The 26,697-nt window shown below is 47.5% G+C and overlaps 1 protein-coding gene across 3 annotated transcripts in view; it reads left to right on the forward strand.

Moving 5' to 3' along the window:
- SLC8A1 (solute carrier family 8 member A1) overlaps window positions 1-26,697 on the forward strand; it is a 1,060,009-nt gene that overhangs the window by 132,401 nt on the left and 900,911 nt on the right. For 2 of the 3 annotated variants that reach the window (XM_078649051.1, XM_078649053.1), the window contains exon 1: window positions 21,094-21,375. The exons of the other annotated variant lie outside the window; for it this stretch is intronic. The gene's annotated coding sequence lies outside the window, so the exon portion shown is untranslated. Of the gene's footprint in view, window positions 1-21,093; window positions 21,376-26,697 lie in introns of those variants that run through there. 3 annotated transcript variants of the gene reach the window in all.

Genomic DNA, 26,697 nt, shown 5'->3' on the forward strand with positions numbered 1-26,697 from the left:
TCTCACTATCTGTGGCATATCGATGCGCTGTCAAGGCTGCGACTTTCTTTTTCGCAAACTGCGGACGCCTAGGCGTAGAATCCTCCTGCTTCACTGCGCCGTCCGTCTGGCGGGACTGACCACGTCCTTGTTGGCCACCACGTCCACGTCCACCCCCTCCTCCTCCACCGGTCTTCGGGGCCGATGTGTCCTGAAAGGAACGAGGAGAGCGTTGATCAGAACCCTGAAAACGATCAGGTGATTTAATCATCGCGCGGTCGCGCAAATCATAAACTTTTTCGGATGGCGCAGGAGCTTGTATTGCAGGAAAAGTACCCTGAGTCTGCACTGTCTGCTTCCCCTGTGTCTGTTTTTTAGGCCAATTCGATTTCTTGGACTTGGGCTGGGCATCTGTCACTGCAGATTGTCCCTGTGGTTGTTTTTTATCCTTCACTGGAAAATATTTCAGACCTCTACTTGTGCGGCCACCGTTTTATAAGCGGCCACTACAATCTTTGCTAACTGGCGGGGTTTGTCGGCATCGGGCAGAGCAGCCAAAGCATTCGACACCTGAAAGTTAACTGCATCTCCTTTAACATTGGAGAGAATGAGATCACTTACAATCTCAAAAGAACCACACAGGCGCATACCCAATTCCACCGCTGCCTCTGGACCGTGATCATTCTGAACACGTCTAATGATTTCAGGCAGGGCATTCATAGACGGGGTGCCGAAGCACCTCGTATAAACTGCCGCAAAAGTTTTTCCCCAGCTTTCACAGTCAGCAAGTTCAGGAGTAATATCCTTCGGTAGAGTAATCGTCAACATTCTATGTTTATCAGCAGGAGTAGAATTCGGAAAAACCGCCTCCAGTTGATCAAACTTCTCCGCTAGCCAGAATGGGAAGTCATCGTTGTCAACAGGACGCGCACCAAAAACCGAATTTACCATCACTGGATTGAGACGCATTCCGCCTCGTTCCATGGGAGCGGCCGCACCCCCCTGGGGACCACCAGGAAGATGTCGACCAATGTATTGCACTAAAGCACGAATCACGGAAATGGAAACTACATGTAGCCTGCGAATTTCTGCCAGGGTACAAGCCCCGTGATTCGGGTGCGGGGTAAAGCCACCCAATGCAGGCCGATTCGTACCTGGAATCGAGAGTGGACCTAACCTCGCACGGGACAAAGAGTGGGGGAGGGCGCCATCAAACCAAACTCGATGCTGCCAATGATCAATAGGTATTTCCAATGCCCTGTATGGCGTATATTCAGCCGGGACATCCGAGGCGGTGTAGGAGTGGTACAAACCAGAATTAGCGTCCACAGCCGGAAACGTAACCCAAGAGTAAAACAACTCGTAAGGAAACGCCGGATCTGCACTTACCACGAAAATCACAGCCATCCCATCTACTGGGACCTGGTACGTCTGAAGATGGTTGCGTACCGCTACGCGACTATGCTGTGCAATAGCCACCGCTGCCGCCATCACAGAATTGGAAACAAGTAAACACAAAGAATACTTTGTAGCACAACTGGGTAGTAAATCAAAGAAACCGTTTAAGTAAGAATCAAGCTTGAATAAAGACCTATTTCAAAAAATAGGTAGGTTTCACCAACACCCCGTTGTCCGGAAACGGACGTGAAGGGGTTAAGGCATGAACGATAAACTACTCGAGTGTCATGATATAAGACCACCGAAAACGTTGGGCGCCATGTTGCAGGGTTTCTGTACTCACACAGAACTGTGCACAGAGGAGTGGAACCTCGGCAAATTAGGATGTCCCAAAACTTACCTTAGCAACCAACTCACCCCTTACCGAGCTAGCTACAGTGTCTCATTGGACATATCAAACACCCAATGTTTAGACAAACCAGAACATGAACTTACAGTACCTCAGGGTACGTGGGACTCATGAACACTCTTTCGTTATATTATCATTACAAACCAGAACATGGAGTAAAGAAGACACATGTGCATTTGAAATGTTTATTTACTAATGCCGTCTTCTCAGGCGCAGTATCTTTGATAATACAAGTATACTTATTATCAGTAGCAAAATTATCAGCATAGTTACTAAGACATAAAAAGCGAATGGTGACAGCATGTTAACATGCTGTAATGAATAAGAGTTAACAACACTTATATCTCACCCTCCCTAACACATATATTATATTATTAGCTAAGAAGGTCTCTTTGGGTTGTTTTAGGGCGGGCCCATACCTTAGTGTCCTAGCATGAAGGAATCACATCAGCATACACCAGCTCTCTCTGCATGTGCACCGCATCAAGTGTGTTAACAATTCTCGTGCAAAGCAATATCAATCCCGCCTCAAGCCCAAGTTGGCAAAGGCTGCACTTGTGTTATGACTATGAAGGCGTGGAGATCAGACCTCATAACAATTCCATATCGTGTTGCTCCTGAAACTTCAGCACTCTCCGTGCAGACATGGTTTATTAAACAAGACTGATATCAGAGCAATAACATATTATTCTCACATACACCACGGCAAACCACTAGGTTGAAAGCTAAGTCAACAATTAAGGGTTGTGTGCAGAAGTTGCAAGAAAGGAAAAATGGCGTTTAAATCTGAAATGTACCTATGCTAACTTAACACGATATAAGGATATATAGGAGCTATACATATATTCAGCCACACTGTGCCACAATGTGCTGTACCACTGTCTGGGACAAGAGGTCCGTTGCCCCACCCCTTCCCACTTCAGTGAGATTTGTATGTAAGGCAGCCATCTTATTTTCTCCCATTCCATGTTTCAGAGCACTTGCTTGTATATAGTCATAAACGGTTGTGCCAACAAACGATGTGCCTTTGTTACCAAATCGGATTAAGACTGTGTTCAATGTATGCTTTATTTTTAATATTGTAATGTACTGAATTGAAAAAATATTTTTAGATTCTGGAGACATTGCAGGCTTTGTAAATCTTTGGGATAAATTAATTTGCACGCTGTTTTGAGTAGTGAAATATTGTGTGTACTATTAACGTTCTAGTTGTGTAATGAATTTATATAAAAAGTAAAAGAATTTTACATATTTCGTAATTATTTGGATGTGGGACCATCAGTTTAGGTGGCCGACTATGGAACACAGAGATCACCGTTAAATCCTCCGTCTCCAGATAAGAACAGTTGTGTAATCTAAATACGTAATTTGGTATGTTGTGTTTTGATATCCTGGTTTACCAAACATGGAAGCCATTAGTCCCAAGCCTGATGAACAGAAGCTGTAATTCACCCAAAAAATGTCCCTTGTCCTCAGCAATATATTACGTCTTTGGAAATGTATATTTGAGATAACAAAAAGAAAGGGCAATTGCCACAAACTATTGCTTAACATACACAAGGGGTGTAAAACAATCTTCACCACAAATTCAAACAACCCATGCCCGTAGGAATAGACACTGTAACACCAAGCTACACACCCCACCCAAGTACAGAGCACAACAGGCCCAGTCAAAGCCAACTTAACTTGATAATTAGGGGAAAAGCATAAGGCACAATCAACAATTGGAGCATAGCCAACCCAGCTCAACAAAGCTTACAACCAGGGCACACAAAACAAGAATAGTCCCTTGTCTCATCATACAATAGACTGAACAACAAACATTGAGCACATCAATACAAATGTTCACAGCACATGGGGCTCTTACACAACTAAACACAACAACCATAATAAACCCCCGGGGTGGGATGACCAGCAGGCACATGAAGTGTTCAATCACAGGAGTTTCTACAAACTCTGTATCCATTGTTTTACCCAATAATATCTAACATGAAAGACTCCCTGAATCAATCATCTCCATAGCCATTCAACCAGTTAAGTGAGATTGATGTCAGTATTAATAAAGGAGAGGATGTAGTTAAAATGATGTATTGTCATATTCTCCTTATTAGAAAATCAACTAGATGGTTATGACCTCTTGAAACTTGATAAAAAAAGATTAGAAGAAAGAAAGAAAACGTGTGTGAAAAGATAGAAATTCAGAAAATTGGTTGTACGCCTTTAAAGTGATGGCATGCATCATAGTGGAGAAACTCCCACAATGTGCAGCAGATACCCTTTTAGAAGACCACAGGGCAAGCAGGAGCTACGGGGCCCAGCTGTACGGGTTGAGGTTGTCCGGGCTCTTCAGCATGTATGTAACAAATCTTTTTATTGATTTAGTTGAAAGGCATATCAACACATGTGCACAGCCAATTGCCTACAACCACAGGGGTCGGCAACTAAAAGACAATCCATAGAGTATGTATAGATGCCAACAGCTCTAATGCCAACATCCAGGAGGCTGGCAGCGCTCAAAGAAATGCCTGCGGAATAAGAACAATGTAAACCGGCAAAGGATAATGCAGATACAGAAAAGAAAACCCACTAAAAAGATAAAAAACTCACCCTCCCACCCACCCCTGAGAAGAAAAAGGGAAAACAAAGGGGGACCCGTACCAAGTTCTTCAGGAGCTATACAGTGACCTGTTCCACCCACCAAGCTCAACCCCGGTCCTCCCACTAACCTAGGTGGGGAACTCCCTATTCCTGAGCTGGAGGTATCAGATGTAGTCCTTGCAGGAGTTTGGGGCAGGTGACCTCACGGAGGTCTTTCAATAGTATTGTTATGAAAGGAGCTCAAAGTTCTGTATATTTCTCTCCCTTCTGATCTTAAACCAGTGAGAGGCGTTCCACAGCTACGGTCATCCAAAGTGTATGGAGCTATGCCGTGTGATCCGGAACAGTGGCAGTTCCCCAGTGAGCCAATATCGCTTGCCGCGCTGCGACCAATGCTAACGCCATCCGCCTGCCTCACAATGACCGCAACGGGAAAGTGATTGGGTTTGAGAGTCCCAGCAGGGAGTAGGCAGGGAAGCGAGGAATCTCAGTTTCAGATGCTGTGTCGATATCATTGAGCACCTGCTCCTAAAATCTCTCTATCCTCGGGCAGTGCAAGAGTAGATGTACAAGAGAGCCCGTTAGGCTGCAACCCCGCCAACACTCCTCTGTGTGGTTCTTGTCCCATTGGTGGATACGAGCGGGCGTAAGATACCAATAGGATGCTACTCTGAACGCGGATTCAGTCCCAGCAGTGTTGTATGCCGTGCGGTGGGATCTGTAATGGATGTTGTTCCATTCCTTGTCCGTAAGGGCCCGCCACAATTTCGCCTCCCAACAAATTTTACCCCTTGAGCGCTTCCCTGTTTTGTGTGGGTCAAGGAAGACATAAAGTTCCGCTATAAGATGCTTGTCATCTTTCTTATTCGCAATCTATTTATCAAAATGGGTACGCTTGCGAAAGACATTTGGTAAGTAATGTAATGTATGTATTGTAATGTATGTATACTTGTAAAGCGCACTGTTACCTCGTTACGTGGTGTCCTGGCGCTGTATACCGCTGGGGAACCCGTCCTGGCTTTCCCTGTGAGAGGGCACCCCAAGGTGAAGCCAGGCATCCCCGGCGTTGCTGGGGCCGTTGTGGAGATTAAGCAAGCTATTGCCCAGAGTTGCAGAGTGGGACCCATGGTTAGCTTAGGCACCTAAGCGAGAATTATCGAGTCCGCGGACATTGACCCAAGACCCTGCCGCGTCGGGAATTGAACCCTGGTCCCGGGCTGACCTCTGCTTCAGGGTCTGCCGCTTCTAACCAGTGAACCAGTGAACCAGTAGGCCCCAGAGGTAGCCCAGTGCCAGAGCTGTAGGTAATAGAACTCGTCTGTTCGGGGAAGGTTGAGGTCTTGGCGAACCTGGGCGAAAGGAATGATACCATCGAGGTCAAATAAGTGGCCCAAGAGCTTGCAGCCTGCTTCCTTCCAATGCTGGCCAACCACAAACTTACAACCTGGGAAAATCTGGGTTATCAACCATCAGCGTCATCGGGGAGGGAAAGGTTGTGAGTCCTCTTGAGAGCGCCACCGCATCCCACACCTTCATTGTCGCTGCAGTGACTGGGGAGGAGTAGAGACCACACGATCGGCGAGGGAGCGAGATTTCGCGCCAGACATTCACACCGGCTACCGCCTGGTCCATGAAGGTCCAGTGCTTCTCGGAAGGTGGGCGGTTCTACTACAGCACATATCGAAGGTATGCGACCTGTAGATATCTGTGGACTAGCAGCAGGTTCAACCCTGTCGCTTTTGGGGCATGACAGTTGAGCTACAGAGAGGCATCCCTTTCTGTTGCTCCAGATGAATTTGTTCATGGCGAGCTGCATAGTCCGCAGGGCTTTAGGTGGAAGTACTAGAGGCAGAGTCTTGCACAGGTAGAGTATTCTCGGCAGGGCCGTAATTTTTACCGTGGCGACAAATTGAGTTTAGTCCATCCATCCAGTGCTTTCCGAGTCTAGTCACCAAAGTCGAGTAGTTCAGCTCCGGCGTGCGTGGGAGCGAGGGGCTCATGAGAATGCCCAAATAGGGCACAGGGTCGCTAGACCAATGCAGAGGGAGGGTCTGCCGGAGGACCTCTACCTGTGCTTGGGGTAAGGACAAGTTGAGCACCTGGGACTTGCCAATACTGAGCTGGAGAGTTGTCCAAAGGACTCAAGTTCTCCGACCAACGAGGGGGGGGAGGTGAGAGGCTGCGTGAGGCAAAGTTTGACAAAAGCGCTCTGATATCCTTCGGGATCAAGTTTGCGCTATATACATTTTTATAAATAAAATAAAAAAATTAAAAAATCATCCGCATAGAGGCTTATTTTATGGGTATCACCTCCGAACCGGAGACGTTGGATACCCGGGTGGTCACAAATTTTCTGAGCGAGGGGTCCCATGTAGAGGGGGAATAAAAGGGACAAGAGTGGACACCCTTGCCTCGTGCCCCTGGCGATCTCAAAGGGGGTCGAGGATACTCCATTGACTCTAACAAATGCCCGGGGGCAGGGTAAATACACTGCACCCATTGGACGAAGCAGAGACCAAACCCAAAGCCTTGCAAAGCATCAAAGAGATATTTCCAGTACACTCTGTCAAATGCTTTTTTGGCGTCGACGGAGAAGAGCACGGCACGTACCTGGGAGCGATGAACACTGTCGGCGTTTTGTATTGTCGCCGCCCTGGTGGGTGGTAATGAATCTCGCCTGATCCGGATCGATTAGGCCCGCCATTAGGGGGTTCAGCCGAGATGCTAGTATGCCTGTGAAGACCTGTGTATCGATGTTAAGCAGCGAGATAGGGTAGGAGCTACAGAGCCCAGGGTCCTTGATAGGGTTAAGGATTATGGAAATTGCAGTCTCGGACATAGAATCCGTAACTGCCCCACTGTCTAGGAAAGAGTTGAACAGCCGGGCTATGAGCGGAGCTAATTCATGACAGAGTGTTTTATAAAACAGAGCAGGGTAGCCATCGGGACCCGGGGATTTGTTGAGCTTCAGCTGGGCGATAGCTGAGATAACCTCCTCTAGCCGAATGGGATCTTCCAGGGGTTCTGCCTGTGCTTTAGGGAGGCCGGTAAAGTTGCTGGACTACAGGTACTCGCCTGCGTCAGGGGGCCCGTTTGCATCCGCGCTATAGAGAGATTGGTAGAATTGTATAAACTCCTCCACGATCTGGGAGTCCAGGTGAATCTCCTCGCCTGTAGACCGTTTTAGGGAGCAAATGGTCCCTGCCACGGTCTGGCGCGCAATCTCTGTGCCAGCATCCTCCCACATCTATCACTACCCAGGTAAAACCTATGGCGGAGGCTAAGCAGAGCATATTCCGCCCTGTCCAGATCTATACTTTTAAGATGCATCTGCTTCTTTTCCAATGACCGCCAAACCCTCGGGCCCCCGTGCGTTTATGTATAGCTTCTAGTTCTGCCACTTCCTTTTCCAGGCCCTGACAGGCTTTTTTACACTTTCAGGTATCAGCGGAGGAGATTGCTATAAATTCACCGCTGTGAGAGTTTCCCAAACGGTAGCCAAAGAAGTCTCACCAGTGTCATTATGTTGTAGGTAGGCCAATAGCTTGGCACGTACACCCTCTACAGTGCTACGGGAATGTAAGAGACCTATGCGCAGCCGCCATCTAGCAGATACGTGTCCAACCCCTTCTGGTCTGATGGAAATAGAGATATGTGCATGGTCAGAGAGAGAGCCTGTAGCTACAGAGGCGTCACTAATCCTGGGGAGAAGCCAGTCCAGTCCAGTGACACAGGTAAAAGGCAGGTTCACTCTACTGATCACTATTACAAAAACAATATGCTGCTAACATTGCATTTGTGCTACTTAACTCTGGTTAAGGGCATAGCTCTTTACAGAACTAGGGTAACGCTTTGTGCACCCCTTTCATCTGACAAGACCGCAGTCCGTGAGACAGGCCTAGGTCACGGTCAACATGCATGATCGTTGTTTGTCCATGATGAAAAATTGGTGCCAAGAATCCAGACATTGCAGCTAGGGTTTTCAGGGCGGGGATTTATGTACATCATCATGCAGGAACTTTTCATTCCAACACATGGTTATAGGAATGTAAAACTAATGAAACACAAGAAAATGTAAAGCGGTAATGCATGGTTGCACTATGACCTGGGATTTAACCCAAGTATTCACATATGGCCCACCCTAGAATGAGACCGCAAAGATTATTCAGGCTACATGCACAAAATTGCAGCATCCAGAGAAGGGATGTTTAGGACAGAGCACCTCTTTATGCAAGCTCACGACAAAACGAGAAAAAAACATTCAACAAATTCATAAGGCAATAAGCACATGGGGGAATAACACTGGTCTATAAGTCTAAAACAAGATATCACTTTGTGGTTTGAAAAGGATAAATGCCCAAAGGGACATTCTTACGGGTTCAGACACATATGCAGCACATGATGGTATGGCTCCCATTTACACAGTGTGTGAAAAGCAAAGGTGTGGGCAGGAAGAAAAAGTAATTCAAGAAATAATATCCTGTATACATTACATGCGATTGCTGCTCTGGTTGACACTGTTGTGGCAAATAAGGACAAATTGTGTCCCACTTTTATAATAACATCCATACTTAGACATAATACCACATTTAGACAACTACTAAAAGAATACCATAAAAGCAAGGGTGCAGTGCTGCTCCTGCCAGAGTTTCAAGGAGCTTTTCCTTTCTATATAAAGTTCAAACAAATAGAAACAGTACAAACCTGAGGTCAGTAACGGAAATCCCAACAGTAGCTAGGGAGAAATCAACAAAGAATTAAGACTTGATAGTACACAGAGACAGTTTTATGAGCCACCCTACCAAATTTTAAAGTATTATGGTTCGGGGGTGGTCCTGGAAAAAGACTCAGGTCAATTAAGACTGATCTATCGCTTATCCGTCCACAAAGATGATTCCTTCAATGAGTGTATTAACATAAACCATTGTTTGATGTTGTACAGTTTAGTTGACAATACAGTTTGCTTTGTAGGGGATGCTGAGAAAGGGCCATTAACAGTGAATGGAGACAGAAAGTTGTCATTTACGCTCCTCCCCAGTAGTGGCCCGTGGTGGGAGTTCCGTGGTGAGGTGAACTGGGGTGGGGGAGGGGTAGTAAACACAAGAATATGGATGCACAGAGGTAAGTAAACATTTAAATAAATAAAACGAATTTTGTTGCACACTGCGTATACATATCTCATTGCATGGCATGGCATCATCTGCATATATCGAGACACTTAGGCTGCCGTGCGTTATTCGGCCGGCTTGAATGTATCCCGCTTGTTGCCCGCCAGGGGTGGCGTTTGTCAGGGTTGTATTTTGGTCCTGTTTTTATTCAACCAAGCGATTTAACAACTTCGAGAAAACCCTCTTGGACACCAAAGCAGACTTCCCCCAGGAAGTCTGCTTTGGCAAAAGCAGACGTACCCCAGGCAGGACCGGGGGACCCCGCCGTCCTGCCTGGGGAAATCTGATTTGGTCTTCATGAGGGTTTTCTCCAAGTTGTTAAATCACTTGGTTGAATAAAAACAGGGCCAAAATACAACCCTGACAAACGCCACCCCTGGCGGGAAACGAGCGTGATACATTCAAGTCGGCCGAATAATGCACGGCAGCCTTAGTGTCTCGATGCAGGTCAATTAGAAAGGAGACTATATCCCTGTCCACCCCAAGAGAAAGAAGGATCTGCCACAATTTCCGTCTGTTCACGCAATCAAATGCAGAAGACAGGTCCATAAAAGCCAGAAAGATGGTACCAGAGTAGGCTACCGTGTCGTTATTCAATATCATGAAGAGATTTAGACATTGATCAGTCATGGTGCGGCCGGAGCAGAAACAGGATTGTGCATCTGACAGGATGTTATTGTCAAGAACCCAAGATGATAACCTGCCCAGCAGGATCCTTCTAACCACTTTGACTACGGAGTCCAACAGGGATACTGTCCCTGTTCCCCTTTTTAAAAACCGAGACGATTATAAAGGTGGCCCAAGAGGCAAAAGGGCCAGATCTCACGGCTGCTTTATTACAGAGGTAAGCAATGGAGCCCAGAACTCCATATCCGTCATATAAAGATTGGGAGGAATTCCGTCAGGTCTCAAGGCCTTATTATGCGTCATACCAGCGATACCTCGCCTCACTTCTTCCTCCATTACAGATAGAGTTGTATTTTCAGTTCCCCCCTCAGGTAGTAAAAACTGGGCCTAAGCCCCCTTAAACATGCCCTCAAAATGTCTGACCCAGTCATTCTATGTAATATGTGCGTGTAGGACATTTGCGGCCTATATTACTAAAAAAGAGCTATTAATAATGCTGCAAAACTTGGCACCACACTTTATAGTTGTTTCTTCTATGAGTTTACCCCAAGCTTCCTACTTCAGAGTCTCCTAACGCCTACTGAGGGCTATCTAACATTCCTTCCTTCAAGTTTGTACTAGGGAGCTGTCCCTGGGGATAGCATGCAATGCTTTACTGAGCCACCTTGCTGCAAGCGAGCATTCTGGGTTAAACCGTCTAGGTGCCCTTTCTTGTTGGACTTTGGGTACAGTGACCGTTAATAGCTCAGCGACCGAACAGGAGATAGATTTGAAGGTACGTATGATAGATCCGTCCGGCTCTGCCTCCGGGTCCCGACAAATCTGAATCTCGTTCTGACACTTCACCAAGAGGGACTCAAACAGGGTGCCTGGGATAGTCTGTGCCCATTTGAGCCTTCTACCTCCATCAGTAGGCCCGAGTACTCATCCTCCATTACTCCTCTTTTTCATACCCAATATAGGACAGTAAGCTTTAATGCACAGCGGATTATGATTGCTCTGGTTACTGGCTGTGGCTGAAAATTCAGAATCAAGTAAAAAAGAGGGGTAGAAACTAGAATGAAATCGATAAAGGAAGGTTCACGACCTAGCCCTTTAGAGGTTGGAACTAGGTTCCTCCTCCCTGAATCCAATTTGCCCATAGTTGATAGCTAGTCCAGATCACAAACTAGGAAGTTTAGTTTGTCCCTCTGTCCACTATGTTCAAAATGTGCATCAGCAGCGCGAGGGTAGGGAGCCCTCGATACGCCCAAGACCCTGCAGCCTTGGGTCCCCACAAGGATGAATGTTAAAATCCCCTAACAAGATTATGTCACCGGTCTAACGGGGGGGGGGCCTTAAAACTTGTAAGGAAAGTGCCTACACAGGTAACGTTACAAACCTCGGGAAGGGAAGTATTCAGGTCCACAGTGCAGTCCCTTATCCTGAGTGACACATAGACTGCAAAACCCACCTGGGTCGACCAGCCCTTGAAGGGGTTACGGGTATATTAAACAACTTGTAGCCTTCCAAAAATCAGAGTTGTCGATGGTCCAGGTCTCCTGCAGTCAAATAATGTCATACTTGTGGATAAAACACAGCCATTCGGGATCTGTAAACTTTCTGGCCAGACCAGCTATATTCCAGAAAATTGACTAAAACTCAGGAATGTGCAGATATTGAGGTGGCAAGCGCTCCATGGGTCCAATGCAAGCTTGGAATTCAGAACCCCACTTCCTGATTTAGTATTAAAAGTATCCACAAATTGGGCTGAAGTGGGCCCCTCTGTCCCTTGATCCCCAGTGCCACTGCACCTGCTTTAATATTGTTAGCTACAACCCTGTGTGCAAACTCCTCCAAGAGTAGGTCATGACCTTGTGTGCATGTATAGACAATATGTACCAAAAAGGGAAATAAACAGTTGATGAGGTTCAAGAACTGGGCGAGCTAAACCTTGCATGCAAAGTCATTCCAGCAGGTAGTATCTTCATCAGGTGGCATGAACAACCAATAGGCGGAGCTCTAATAAATGCCATCCATAAGACTGGACACAAGGGTAAACGTCTGCCAATTAGAACTACAAGTCCTTAATTTGTAAAAGAATAAGTGTCAGGGCCCTAGTCAGGAGGACACTGCAGCTTGCACCATCCATTGCCCCTACCATCTCTGCCAGCGACACTACCAACACAACTACCAACCGTCACACTCTTACAAGTGTGACAATTCATATTATTTCAGGCCCCAAAAGCTATAAGAATGGCTTGAGTGGCAGGTATCAGTCATTGTTAATGTATATTGAATTAATAAAACAGCTGTTGTTGTGCTCATACCTAAATTAGGCAGACAAAGCCACCAAGTGACAGACTGCCATAAGCGCTGGTGCTGACAATTAATTAATTGCCAGTGCTGACAATTAAGTGCTGGTGCCGAGCTCCGGAAACCACCAGTTCAAATTAAGTACTGAGAACTGCACACTGAGGCTGCAGAAAACGAGAGCTTCCATGCCTTCCTTGGAGTAGCCAATGAATAGCGAACATCATAGAAGGTAGGAGAATGACAAGGAACATCACTATGGTAGAAATATTTCACTAATTGCAGTATCTCACATTTGGCATCTTAAATTTAAGAAGATGAAACTGATCCTATAGTCAGACAAACACACAGTGGTGCAACTGATGCACTGAAAATTGCTGATGAGTGTTGTAGCAATCGGTAAACATAAATGAAATGCAAACATTGAATTTACAAAAAGGCATATTTTTTTCCACCACTTCTTTGTGGATCATTACCTCTGTTTCAATAGAAGAAGTTCAGGCAAGTGGCACATTTTGCGGACTGACAAGTGATACCATTTCCCACATGTCTTTGGACCCTTATAGAGCAGGACTGGTCATGCTGGTAGCAAACACTATGGGCCTTATGCACTCTGAGAACCTGACAACTCTCATGTGGGTTGTGGAACTTACAGAGCTCAATCACAACACGCTATTACAGGTGGCAGTGAAACAGTTCATTTTATGGGCATACAAAGGTGTTAGGACATAGTGCTTAGTGCAGGCATATGCATCTGCATTTCTGCCTCCTATCAGAAGCAGACTGGATTTTAATCCTGACATGATTCATTACCTGAGTGTGGTAATAAAGGAATGGGGATGCCTAGAACTCCTAGAAAATAGTACAGGCTACCAGTGGACATTGAATAGCTAGTGGTGCTTTGGAGAGCTGTGGAGTTAGACTGTCAAATACCATTTGAGACAGTCTTGATTGAGTCCGCCTTCATGATAGAGTTATTTGGGACCATTTGCATCAGCGAACCAGCGACGCCATCTAAAAAAAACCAGAAGGGGACTCATGATTGAGGGCAACAGATATTTGATTGGTTGATACATATGGCGGAATGGGTCCAGAAACCAAAGACTGAGCAAGAATGTAAATGCAAGATAGTGTACATAAATTGCTTAGCTATTCGTGGCACATGCACAGTGTGCCTGTTAAAACCATAATTGTGTATCAGAGCACTGAAAGGCCACCCACTGTTTATGAATATACCACAATTCTCAGTAAATTCTAACTTACTGAAGTTAACTGCAAGATTTTGAGCAGAGCCAGCCTCCCAGAGGTCTACTTTAATACCCACACCTTTACAGTAGGTGCTGCAAGAATGGCAGCAGAGCCTGGCATGGGCAGTGAAGGAATGATGACATAGGCAGATGGGAGTCCAAGGATTAGTAAACCTATGTGAGAAGTGCCATGGTGTAATGGTCCTGACAATCAAATTGGATCTTTCTATTCCTTATCAACAGTTGAAGTGGACGGTGGGAAAAGGCAGCCTAATTCATTAGTTACGTTTACGTGGCTAGGGCACAAAAGTAGGCAACAAGAGTCCGTATGATGGAAATGGCCCTTTTAGAAGGGTTATCCCCATACTTTTTGCTCCTTCCTCCTATTTTCTCCTTACCTTTCTTTGTTTTAGGACTCTGGCCACTTCACCACTGCTGGTCAGTGCTGAAGTGCTTATGCTCTCTGTGTAAATTGTGTTATGGATTGGTGTTTCCAATCCCTAGTAGAGTGCACTGAGAGTGCTAGGGTCTGTAAATCAAATGCTACTAGTAGGCCAGCAGCACTGATTGTACCACCCACAGAAGTAGCCCTGTAAAGGTAACTCAGACCTGCCACCGCAGGGTCTGTGCACAGTTTGTAACTGCCATGTCAACTTGGCAAGTGCTCCCACTTGCCAGGCCCTTATCTTCCCTTTTATTACGTACAAGTCACCCCTAAGGTAGGCCCAAGATACCCCTGTGAGCAGGGTGCTGTGTAAAAGTAGGACATGTACTGGTGTGTGGCATGTCCTGGTAGTGAATTACAGTGCATTTGATTTTTCACTATGGAAGGCTATCTGTCCCATAGGGTTAAATGGGAGTTTTGCTTATTACATCTTATAAGCATAACTTCTCATTGGGACAAGATATGGAAATTGAGTTTAGTATGCCTGGACTCAGAATGTAAAAATGCATCTTTTAGTAAAGATGATTTTTATGTTCTGGGATTGAAAATAACACTTTTTTAGAAAGTAGGTTTTTTCTTGCTTAGCCATTCTGTGTGCCTCTGCTGGGCTCTGGTCCCCAATATTTATACTCAAAATCCCTTTGTCTCTTCAGACAGCCACTGGGGGGAGGGGTGTTCTGCCTTCCTGGATGAGTCAGGACTGAGCTGAACAGATCTGAGCTGCATTTAGAGTAGAGGGAGGAGATTTCCTTGACCCTGAATGGGCCTGGTCTGCTGTAGACAATGCTGTCTCCACCTCTTACTGGGAATCTGGGCCAGAGAAGACTAAACTGGTTCGGACTAAGCACAGACACTCTGTGCCTGAGAGAACAAAGCGATTTTGAGTATAAATATTGGGGACCAGACCCCAGAACTTTAAAACTCGCTGGAATCAAGGAACCCGCCAAGAAGAAGAGCTAGAAGAACTGCCAGGAGGATTACTACCCCTTTGCTGTGTTGTTGCTTTGCTGGGTTGGCCTGCAGTTGTTGCATCTGCCTTGGGCAGTGAAAGGACTGGACTGAACTTTCATTACTTGGCTGAGTATCTCCAAGGGCTTGAAGTAGAGCTTGCCTCCTGTTCTGAAGTCGCAGTGACGCAAAATCTTCACCAACCTCTAGGTACTGCTTCTGGAACCGCTGTTTCAGTTGCCATGGAAAAGGGAAATGCAACCACTCCGACACCGACTTCATCAGTTGCTTTGTGTCCTGATGGCACCGCAGACGGCATCATCTGCATCTCGCACCGCAACCCTGGTCTCACCGGCGACCACCGCCAACTAGCCGCTGCTTGCACTATAAACTGTGGGTACCGCACTCCGCACCGCCTCACTTCACTTCGCCATCCTGGTCTCACCAATGCTGTCGCTGCTGCTGACCTCGACACCTGTGACCACCTGGTGCCTGGGGGCACCGCTCGTAAGTTTCATGAAACACCGCTTCATCCAACACAGCTGTCTGGGCTGACCAATGCCAGGTCCCGCTTACCTGCTCTTTCGCTTGCACTGCAACATGCAACACTGCATCGAGCACCTCCTCACCCTGCACAGTAAGCCTTGGTCTCACTGAAGCTGTCTGGATGATCACCACCAAGCCACTGCCTGCGATGTGTTGAGAGGGCACTGCACCCTGGACCGCTTCTATTTTGCAACGGCGACGGTTGCCACGACCGCTTCGCACCAACATGCCAGCCGCAATGAGAAAGGTACTGTTACCAAATCTGTCCACGCTTTCTCCGGCCTGTACCGACATGGTCAGCTGGAACTGGTCGACTCTTTTGTTTTCAGCATTGAGGTATCCCTGAACTGAGCTACCGATTCGCACAAACTGTGTTTTTGAGGTATTGCAGCAATTTTAAGGATACTTTGCAAAGTATATATATATTAAAGTACTGAATGTTGGATTCTTATCATTTTGATCTTGTTTCTGATCTATAAGAATATTGGATATTTTTCTAAACTGGTGTGGTGTCCTTTTGTAGTGATTTCACTGTATTACTTTTGGTTATGTGCAATTGCTTTACACACTGCTTCTGAGATAAGCTTGACTGCTTGTGCCAAGCTACCAAGGGGCGAGCAGGGGTTATTTTAGAAGTGTAACTCCCTTACCCTGACTAGGAAGAAGGAACCCTACTTGGACAAAGGTACCTACATCTGCCAAGTATAGACCCCCATTTCTAACAATGTAGATGAGCCTTTTATTGCCAAATACCAAACTGAAGTGGCTTACTCAACCCAACAACAAGGCAGAGTGCTGGAGTGGATTCACAGTCATACCCTAAGGGGAATCAGCTGATTGACCTGGAGCATTTACAAGCATGAAGAACAGCTTGATAATGGTAGCAAGACCCCTGAGTCCAACAAAAGTTTAGTGGTTTGGTATTATTCCTAGGTTTGACTGGGAATGGATGGTATCCTACTACTGAGAAGTCCAGAAGGAAGCTAAACATCCCCATGTACATACTATGTAAGATCATGGAATTTGAATTCATGGCTTAATCAAGCTGAAGGTCCCAGGGTTCTACACCTGTGGTAGGATGATATGTCAGGGGAGGGTACACACAGGCCCCTAAACAATCTAGTGAGTGCACTGGTCCTCAGAAAATGCACATTGGCAGGTGAGTAGTAGCAAAGAGGAAAAAGAGGGAAGCGAGAAGGGCTGAAAACCCCTTAGCGACATGGAGGTAAGCTATAAACAGACACTACAGAATAAAGACCCACTGGTCACAAAGTGGCCCATGGGCAGCAGCCTTCTACTTAGCAGGCTCTATGATTCCAAGTTGGAGAGCCAGCTAAAGAAGGAAAGACAGGGTTACAGCCCAAATCAGACACAGCACTTTCAGCCCTATCTTAGCTAGAAAATCAAAAGGAACAGATGATGAACAGAATTCTGAACAAATCAGACATTCACCCCCTGTCACAGATCTGGGTTTAATCCACCGTTTTTTTTAGCCCCATGGGAGAGGGTCAAGACTGATTTGCATATGGCTGGGTCCAAACTGGGGTGGTGTGGTGAGCAAACAACAATGGATTTAACCCAGATCTGTGACTGGGGATGAATGTTTGATTTGGTCAGAATTCCGTCCATCATCTGTTCTTTTTGCTTTTATCCTAGCTAGAGGCTGTCCATTAGCAAGCTAAACCTGGAATCTGTAAGGAAGCGGTTCCCGAAAAGAACCAAAGACAAGCTTCAACCACAGCTGATCCAAACAAGCATTGGCATAGCCAATAGGTCTCGCGTTTGGGACCTTATAAGTGTTTAGCCATGCAACAGTTAATGTTGTTACAGTAAGGATATTGTGCTGCATAACTAAATACTTATAAGGTCCCAAAGGTGAGACGTATTGGCTATGCCAATGCTTCAAACATGCCGGAATGACAGTATTTCCCAGATTGTTTCCTACATCTGGAGTTGAGATTCTCTGTTCCCCTTTTGAGAGGCATGAGTTGGGCTAAGTTAATGGCGGCCTAGTTATTGGCATATAGAACAACACTTAGCTCGAAACCTGGCCAATCACCATTGCTAAGGGGCAGAAGCCAGGGTCACATTTAGTAGCATGGTGTTTGAAGGTGAAAATGGGAAGCTTGGGTAGGTATTAAACAGAGGAGGTATGTGTAAATGTAAGGCGATATTTGAAGAGTAGAAAATGAGAATGGGTTAATACATGGAAAATAGGAAGATTATTTGCTATCCATGCCCGCTGTGTGGGATCTGGTAAGGATTAAATATCCAGAAGGTCTGGGTAGAACTTACTCAGTATAGTCTGCTATAGTTAGAGTTACTGTGGCTCTGAAAGGAGAAGTAGTATAAGGTGGAATAGTGTGGACATTCAATTGAGTTTTTACGTTTAAGTGAGAACGGGACCTTTTTTTCCCAGTACAAGTGTGTGTTCAAGTATGTTTCTGGATGATGACGGTAATGGTCCTGATTGATGTTATGATCTAGGTAAAGAAAATATACAAGGCTTGCCAAGTGGAACACGAGGTAGAAATGTGTTGGTTCCTGCTAAGTTCCAAAATGATGTTATGCCAAATTTGTTGAGGTATTCAACTTGTGTATGGTTTGTTTGTATTGGGTGTAGGTTGTGTTGCTTTGTTAGGTTGTGTCTGGGGCAGTTGATAAGTGTACGTTGGGGGTATGATGCAAGTATTTGGACCGTGGATGTTGGCATGATACAACTAGAATGTGTAGGGTTTGGTGTCGGTGATGGGTGCATGGAGGGTTGGTGATGGACACATGGAAGGTTGATGAGAGCGTTCGGTGGGCTGGTAAACGGTTGCAGATAGCTTTTGTTTCCCGATGCTCTCGTGTACCTGATACTTGAATAAACCAGCGTAGACGATAAACTTGCAATGTGCACTTCATGTACCCTCCTTCTTACACGTCTGCCTAGTAGATTGTTTGTATAGGTGCAATGCTAATACTAACCCCCTTCATCAGCTGGATTCCATTAAGGTAAAGCCGCGTACTAACTGCCATGCAGGCAGGCGGGTGTCAAATTAAAACAAATCACCAGTGACAGCAGAAGCACCTGTTCTGCTTCCCCCATTCCTCGCCGGAGCAGCGCTGTGATCTCACTAAGTTTGTCTGCCTCTGCACAGCTGCAGATCTCCATCTCAACTGGCCACAAGAGCAGGTGAGACTATGCCTACATAGCACGCCCAACAGTCAGCACGCAGCCAGGCACAGAGCTCCCGCCTCACGTTCAAACTGCTGCCCGTCGCACTCCTTGGGAACATGGTTGCTGGCACAATTGTTTCACAAGGACTGGATCTCTGGGGTGAGGATTAGGGGAAAAACTGAAGTTGGTGAATCCACAGAGATACTTGAGACCCGCTGAATCACCAACAAGAGCTACAAGCCATTGCCACTACTGCGAGAAAAATAAGACCAAATCCTTTTTGTTGACCTAAGACGGAGCATGCGCAAAAGAACAGTCCAACGTCGGAAAAAACAAGCATTGGCCGCACGGCCGTAAAAGTAAAGCTGCGCGGCCGCGAAATGAAATAAATAAAAAAAGCGCGAGTGGTGCGCACGCGCTTCACAGCAAGTGCTACTTTGCTGGCCACCAGCTTGCTATTACACGCATGCGCGCCGGCTCTTGTGCGCGTGATAGTAAGCTGGTTGCCGGGAAAGTAGCACTTTCCAAAGCAGCTATTAAATGTCTCGGCCAGACTAGCGCATGCGCTGGATCAGGGCGAGACCTAAAAACTGACTATGTTGTATAATTAAGGCCCCATGTTTTCCGTTTTTACCGATTTTTACAGATAAATACAGACAAAAAACATTTATTTTCTTGCACTTATTTATTTTTAAATGTGGATAGAAATGGAAATTGGGTGCTTTTTAAATAATTCTAAATACACTTTGCCATGGCTGCCAGGCCAATAACTGTGGATTTATAGGCAAGGAGGTAAAAAATGAAAGGAATTTTGGTAAAGAGGCTGGCTGAAACAGCAGTAGGTATGCACAAGGCTGATACTGTAATTTGTATATTTTCATAGAAGTGCATTGATTCATCTTCTGCGGTTGTTCCTATCACTGAAACCTGGCACGCATTCAAGCATGACTGCGTATTTATTTGTTAAATAAATGTGGAAATATACCAGTTTCTGCGTTATTTGTTTCACAAAACCCATAATAAATATGGGTAAATACAGATAAAGTTGACAAAGAATAAATATGGATAAATACAGACTGAAATGTAAAAAAAATACCATAAAACTGGGCGCCCTATGTATAATGTGATTTTTTTTACCGCAAATTTGCATCGGGACTAGTTGATAAAGGTAAGTGATTGAAATTTATAAATTACGTAACAACTGAAAGCGGCTGTTTTCAATATGTGTCATAATAAATCTGCGACCATTTTACCCCACAATGTGTCTCGACAAGTATTTGTTGGGTGACAAGGGGACTCACGGCCCTACTGCTTGGGCTAATGTGCAGGTATGGATGGGCCTGCAGTCTTAGCAGCCTCCAAACTCTGGAAAGGGTCCAATAGAGAGACTTCAGCAGCAAACTATAGCAAAGTGCCCCAAGCTGAAGTGCGGCCAAAGAGACCAAAGAGAGCTCAGAGGCTCAGATAGGTTGGCTCGGCCTTTGCTCCTGGCACTGTGGGTAAAATGAGAAGAACTCCAGATGTGCACTTACAGAATGCACAAAATCGGCTTCTTGAACCCTCGAGATTTTCGCTTCTGCATAGCTGCCTACAGCTTCCTTGTGAATAAGCACTTGCACCCTACAGGTGTCTATGTTCATTCATGTATTAATCCGTTGTGTGCAACAAGCTCATTCCGTTTGTTGCATCTTCCTTCTGCGCCTCGTTTAAAAAGCACATGCGAAACGATCTCCCTAACGAGGGAGAAGACAGGGTTTCCCAAGCAGTACGAATTTTACACCCCTCTCTTTCTTCTGGGAGCTTTTCTCTCCCGCCCTTGCTGGTTTTCCATCAAATATACCCACACGATTGAACCCCAGGTGAAGGGATAACATCAAAGGTGGAGGGAAAGTAAGCGGTGGGAGCGTGCCGGCAGCCCGCGGAGGGAGCGCTGCTGTGAGGCATTGGTGGGGTGGAAGCGCCTTGGTGCTGATAAGGGGCTGGCACCGGGCCACGATGCATTCGCTGCAAGTCTGGGCTCCCGCACTCCGAAAGCTGAGGAAATCGGAAAATATTCTGAGAAGCAGACAGCTGAGGGGAGCGAGAGGGCGAGAGAGGGAGGGAGGGAAGGAGGCTGCACAAGTACTGGCCACACTCGAGAAAAAAGAAAAGAAAAAAAACAACTCCCGGGTCTGATGAAGAAAGGAGCTGGAAAAATGCGCCTGGGCCCGTCCCCCCTCCTCCCTCTCCGGTGACAGTTAGAGCAGGATGAGGGAAAACTTCAAGGGCACTGAGGAGAAGCTAATGATCGCGATCCCGGCGCTGCACTTTCGCTGATAGCATCAGCGCTGCCCGGGCTGTGCTGCCGCCTCTGCTGCCGGCGCTGGGGGCCGCGCGGCTGCGTGTGCGCGTGACGCCCGCAGGGGGAGCGCACACCGGTGATCGTTTTCCGAGATGGTCCAGGCTGCTGCTCCTCCGGCTTCCTGACGGGGACCTCTATAAAGGCGCGGGAGCGAGCGGGATCCGCAGCGGCTGCACGGCGGCGGTAAGGTGCCTTGGAGGTCACGGCGGAGGAGGTAGGGACACCCCGGGCGGCGCCGCGCTGCGCCTGCCGGCCGCCCCCTCCCTTGCCCACCGGTCTGATCACAGGGAGAGGGATCACCACCGGTCCCCTCAACAGCCCGAGGGAGGCTAATGCGATTATCGCTTTGCATCAAATAATGATCGCTCTGCGGCCGCACATGGGTGGAGGTGGGGGGAGTGTTTGAGCGACAACTCAGTGGAATGGGGACCCTGGGGCTGGGTGCTGCTGGGGGACAGGTCCCCCTTCCCATGTGTGGATCCACCATTCTTCCTCCATGTGTGGCTCCAAGCACAGGGAGGTGTCACTCGTCGCTGGCAGGGGCTAGGAAGCTGGTCCTCTGCCCCCTGTGCCCGTGCTTTGAATGTGTGCGGGGTGAGGGCGTGAGGGGCTGGGGCAGCCCTTAACTTTTGGTAACTCGCTGTATATTGCGCACAGCCCAGGTGTTTGTGTTTCACGTGGGAAGGCTGGCCAAGCATGTCTGGCTTCTGTTAGGTGGTTTATACAGTGATCAGGGTGGCACGGCGAATGCAAGGGTGGAATAACGCAGGGTGCAAGGGTGGAATAAGGCAGGGTAAAAGGGTGGGATAACGCAGGGGGCAAGGGTGGAATAACGCAGGGTGCAAGGGTGGAATAAGGCAGGGTAAAAGGGTGGGATAACGCAGGGGGCAAGGGTGGAATAACGCAGGGTACAAGGGTGGGATACCGTATGGAGAGGTGTGCCCACTGGTGCTTGTAGCGGCCATGGGGCTCATACAAGGATGATTTCTATTGATCGCCAGTACCAGACCACTCGTATTCACTGGCCAGTTTGAAGTCCATCGCCATCGATGGATCCGACTGATGGGGTCCATGGATGAGCGTGGAGCGGAGATGCATCTTTCTCGTGGGGGTGAGGGGCGGCCGCAGTGACCGCCGGCGGTGATGCACGCTCGCCGCGGAGTCTCCCACCCTCGCTGCTCTGACAGCGCCGCAGTCCCCGTGTGATGAATGACTCGGGACGAGGATTCGTATTTCCCTCGCGGAGGGGAGGGCAGCCCCGGCACGCCTGGATCTCCGTGCTCTCCCCCACCTTCTCCCCAACCCCCGTCCATCATCAGCGGATGCCACTGGAGTTCCAACAGCATCCCTGTCACTCAGAGCCCGCTGCGCCCAAGGCTGCAGCAACGGCTCGCATCACTCAGGCGATTACTCTTGGCAACACCATCGTTAATAAACATGAACACCCGTCCATCGGGGAAACAAGTAACAGTAACCCTGTTTATAAGAAAGTGAAGCTCGGATAGGAGCGGGAGAGTCGTCCATCCTTGGGAGGAGACGCGACTAGATACATTGGCACAGGCGCGGTGTGTTTGGGTACCACTGAAACAGAGACCTGGTAGGACTGACTCACATGAAAAGAATACTGTATGCAACATGGAAAGCGCCTGGCTATGTGAGCACACTGGCCACCGAATATTAAAAACAGCCTGTCTTCCCACATTGGAAGGAGGATGGGGTATCCATTGACTCAACTGGATTCGTCCCGTGTGTTCCCCTCGTGCTCCTGCCCTCACGCGTGTCACACAACAAAACGCGCACGCTGTCTCTGACACACCCACTGACACTAGATTACACATCCATTCACGCACATAGACACACTGAGATACCGGACCTCAAACACCCGCGGGCGCACACGCTGAGAAGCACACGCTCCCCGTGAGACAGACACACTAAGGCACACGGGTGCACCGAAACACGTGATCACGCACGCAGTCACACGACAGCTTTGGGTCTGGCAGACTAGCCGACACACACGGCACTGTCGCACTGAGGAGAGGCGCACGCGGATCACACGAGCACCCGAGGCAGAAGCACTCTGAGAGACTCAGGCACGCGGGATCAGCAGCACCGAGACATAGGGTGCACCCAGGTGCGGATCCGTCGGGGTCACTGGCACACCCCGGCGCAAGCGTCATGGGGCATAGGCTTGCATACAAAAATAAGATCGTACAGGCTAACCAGGACATTTGCTCGGCGAGACATTGCCAAAACACTGTCACAGACACTCTCACGAAAACTCGAGCAATCTGATCAGAACTAGCACACACTGACGCTAGCAGCCGAAAACACAGTGGCGTGCGCAGTGTCTACCACCCATATTGGCACATCCAGGGCGCAGCCACTAGTCTCTCACGACACAAGCATGGATAGAGGGACTCACAGATACTTGCACCCTTCCCCTTCCTCAGCCTCGTGACCTCCTGCTGAGATGGGAGAGAGTGCGGAGGAGGGTCGCGCATTTGAGAAACTGAAGGCACGTGTTCTGGGCTGTGCATTTTATATCTCTGCCAGCCATTTCTGTCGTGCATTTTTAAGGCCGCCTCGCCCCATCACCCACATAACCTAGGCATACGCTCGCGTGGCTCAAGAAGGGGTTAAACTGCACCTTGCGGTAGTCTGAGCTGAGCACGCCATGCCTTGGTGTTGGAGGAGGTGGGGAGTGCACACTAAGCCGACAGACGGTCTCGTGCGTGCCCCCCTCCCGTGCTCCACTCGCGGGCAGCGAGCCCTGCGGTCGAGCGTCCCGTCCTCAGACGGTTGAGGACAGTGAATGCAGACTCGGATGGGGCGACGTTCATGTGATGGGAACGGGCCACAGGTTTCCGTGTCTGAGTGTATTTTGCGAGTACACTTTAGACGTGTTCTTTGCATCTCGGGTGGCAGAGATGCGTTTAACCTGTTGCCAGGTTACCCCCCCCCCCCCATCCCAAAAGGTACCTTGTCCTGCCTCCGCGGAACTGCAGTAACTGATACAGTGGCGCGTAGTGGCTCTCAGTGGGAGGATTTAGGGGGTAGACTGTGTCAGGGCCCTGACCCACTCACCCCCCGTGCAGAGCCCCTTTGAGGCAAGGAAGTGTGCACCGGCAACTCCATTGCCCCCTTGCTTCTCTGCTTTACCCAATACTCGCCTGGACACGTGACCAACCCTGCACCATTGGCAACCATGCACACCAAGGACGCACAGTTGCCTGCTATGGTGGGTCCTGCACACAGACCATCTTGGAATATGACCCGTGGCCCTGTAGTGAGACTCCCTGATCATGGCACGCCTCACAATGCCAAGAAGCGCGCACATCGGTTACCAGTGGGCACTGGCAGAAGATTACGACAATCGGGCATTCATCGAATCGCCCAGGAGACGCACCGACCTCGGCCCCCTTCACACCAGCCACCCACGCTACAGGATTTACACAGTCGAGCCAGTGGTTTAGCAGGCTGCTATGATCTTTGGCCCACCTGCCACAAACTGAGTAGCAAATTACAGCCATAATTATGATGCAGAGGCCCTCCTGACACTCTGGGCCTCGGTGCCACTTCACCTGCTGCACTATTGGTAGCTACGCGCCGAGTTTACCGTTGTGTTATTTTGGGTGGGTTTGATGCTCGCAGACGCATCTTGAATTACTTTTTGCACACCTAGAACATTCCTCGACCCCATTCCGTGTTAAGCAAAGTGTCCAGTAGCAAGTCAGCCCTCTGGGTAATCTTTGTTTGTGACCAACCGACGCTACCATAAGTGCAGAAGGTTTCACGAAAGATAACTTTGGATTATTTGATTTAACAGGCACATACGCATCGCTTTATTTTTGTACCATGCTAGAATCAGCGGAGGAAAGGTTTAGGAATGCCGAATTGTTGATGACAGGTTTAACGCATCGGCCTCAACCTAAAGAGTTGGAGCGAACAATATCTCCCAGCATTCCATTCTTTACACACATCTTCCCTGCTCCCTTCTCTCGACGCTCAGCATGGCTGCACTATCTGTGCCCCGGCTCCTGTGCAGAGAAAGACACAGTAGCACTGCTCTGCAGCACCACTCACCCATCCACCCTTTAGGCGTTTTGCAAGCATTTCCCCGCAATGACCAGACGGGGTTGCAGGGCCTTGGTCTTTCTGGTGGGTGCTGTGTTTTCCACAATAGGGTGCCTGTCATAAAGAAAACACACCCTTTGCAATGAGAGCAGAAAACGCCTCACTTTTAGCTTTAGAGTGATCCACTGCCATCTAAATGCTTTCTGCATGTCACTCTTAGATTGTGAGGTTCTCTTTGTGAGGGCAGTAACCTACACACACGCCAGCTGGTTTCCTGTTCGATAAGATAGATCTAAGAATTGAGTAACCATCAAAAAGATTTTCAGCTCACATCTTCGAATTTGGTGGCTAACTCAACCTTTTTTCCTAGTATGTTCCATGAATTGAGCAGCATTTGCTAGTCACGTGCCTAGGGACGATGCAGTAACTTGTATAAACTCTAATTTTTTAAAATGTATTTCATTGAGATAAAGAATAGAGTAATTCATTACATCATGAACAATAAAAGTCCAATAGTGATATTACTACTAAATACAATTTATGATAAAACGATAAAACACTGGGATCAGTTATAGCTTTAATACAGTTATCTCTGGTCCCCCTTAAAGAGGATTAAAGTACAATGTGACTACAGTGCTCTTAAGAAGCAGCATGTAACATTACAAAAAAAGATTATAAAAAGAAGTGGCATATATCAGCATACCCCTTCCGACCCTGGTTAAAGTGCAGTATAGCAAAATCTGTAGACATAAAAGCGCAAAAAGCTCTTGCAATACGATATGTTGTATAAAATCGCATCGCAGAGGTGTTCAGTGTCCTGTAGACCAAGAGTTCCAAAACAGGCAGGGCCAACTCGCCCTTCCTCCGTTCTGAGGTTGATATTTTTGTCAAGTACCATTAAAGTGGCTTCCAGGTACATATGTTATTTACAGCGCTTAGAACTGACAAAGGCTGGTATGAAGTGCAGTATGCAAACAAGCTATTAATATTTGAAAGGAATGCCTTGAAGTTGAATTCTTAAGTTTCAGAGGAAAGCTGCATTACATCGTGAGTGTTTACGGTGGTGGCACACTCCAGGGCACGGGCAGGTTTTATATAGTTTAGTAAGACTACCATAACTGTTTTGGAATATGTTCCACGGATTCCCAAGTATGTTTTCTGGCTGTCTTTGGTTTCAGGAAAGGAAGTGTGGCTACTGTTGGACATTGATAGCAAGCATTGAGTAACAAGCAGCGGAAGTCTTCAGTCTGCTTCGGTCTAAGTTTTTAGTAACACGCTTGTTAGATTACTTGGAGTTCTAAAAGTTTCCTGAGTAGAAGGTAATCTGGCCACACTCTCAGAGAGTGAAGGGTTCCAAAACTCAGGGCCTACTTCTCCTAAGGGTCTACTGCAATGTTGTGGTACTTATTTTATTTCAGACATTTTGAAGTACCTTCAAGGTCTCGCTCCATCTAGCTCCATG

Source organism: Lissotriton helveticus, chromosome 6 (assembly GCF_964261635.1).
Source record: "Lissotriton helveticus chromosome 6, aLisHel1.1, whole genome shotgun sequence".
Classification (NCBI taxonomy): domain Eukaryota; kingdom Metazoa; phylum Chordata; class Amphibia; order Caudata; family Salamandridae; genus Lissotriton; species Lissotriton helveticus.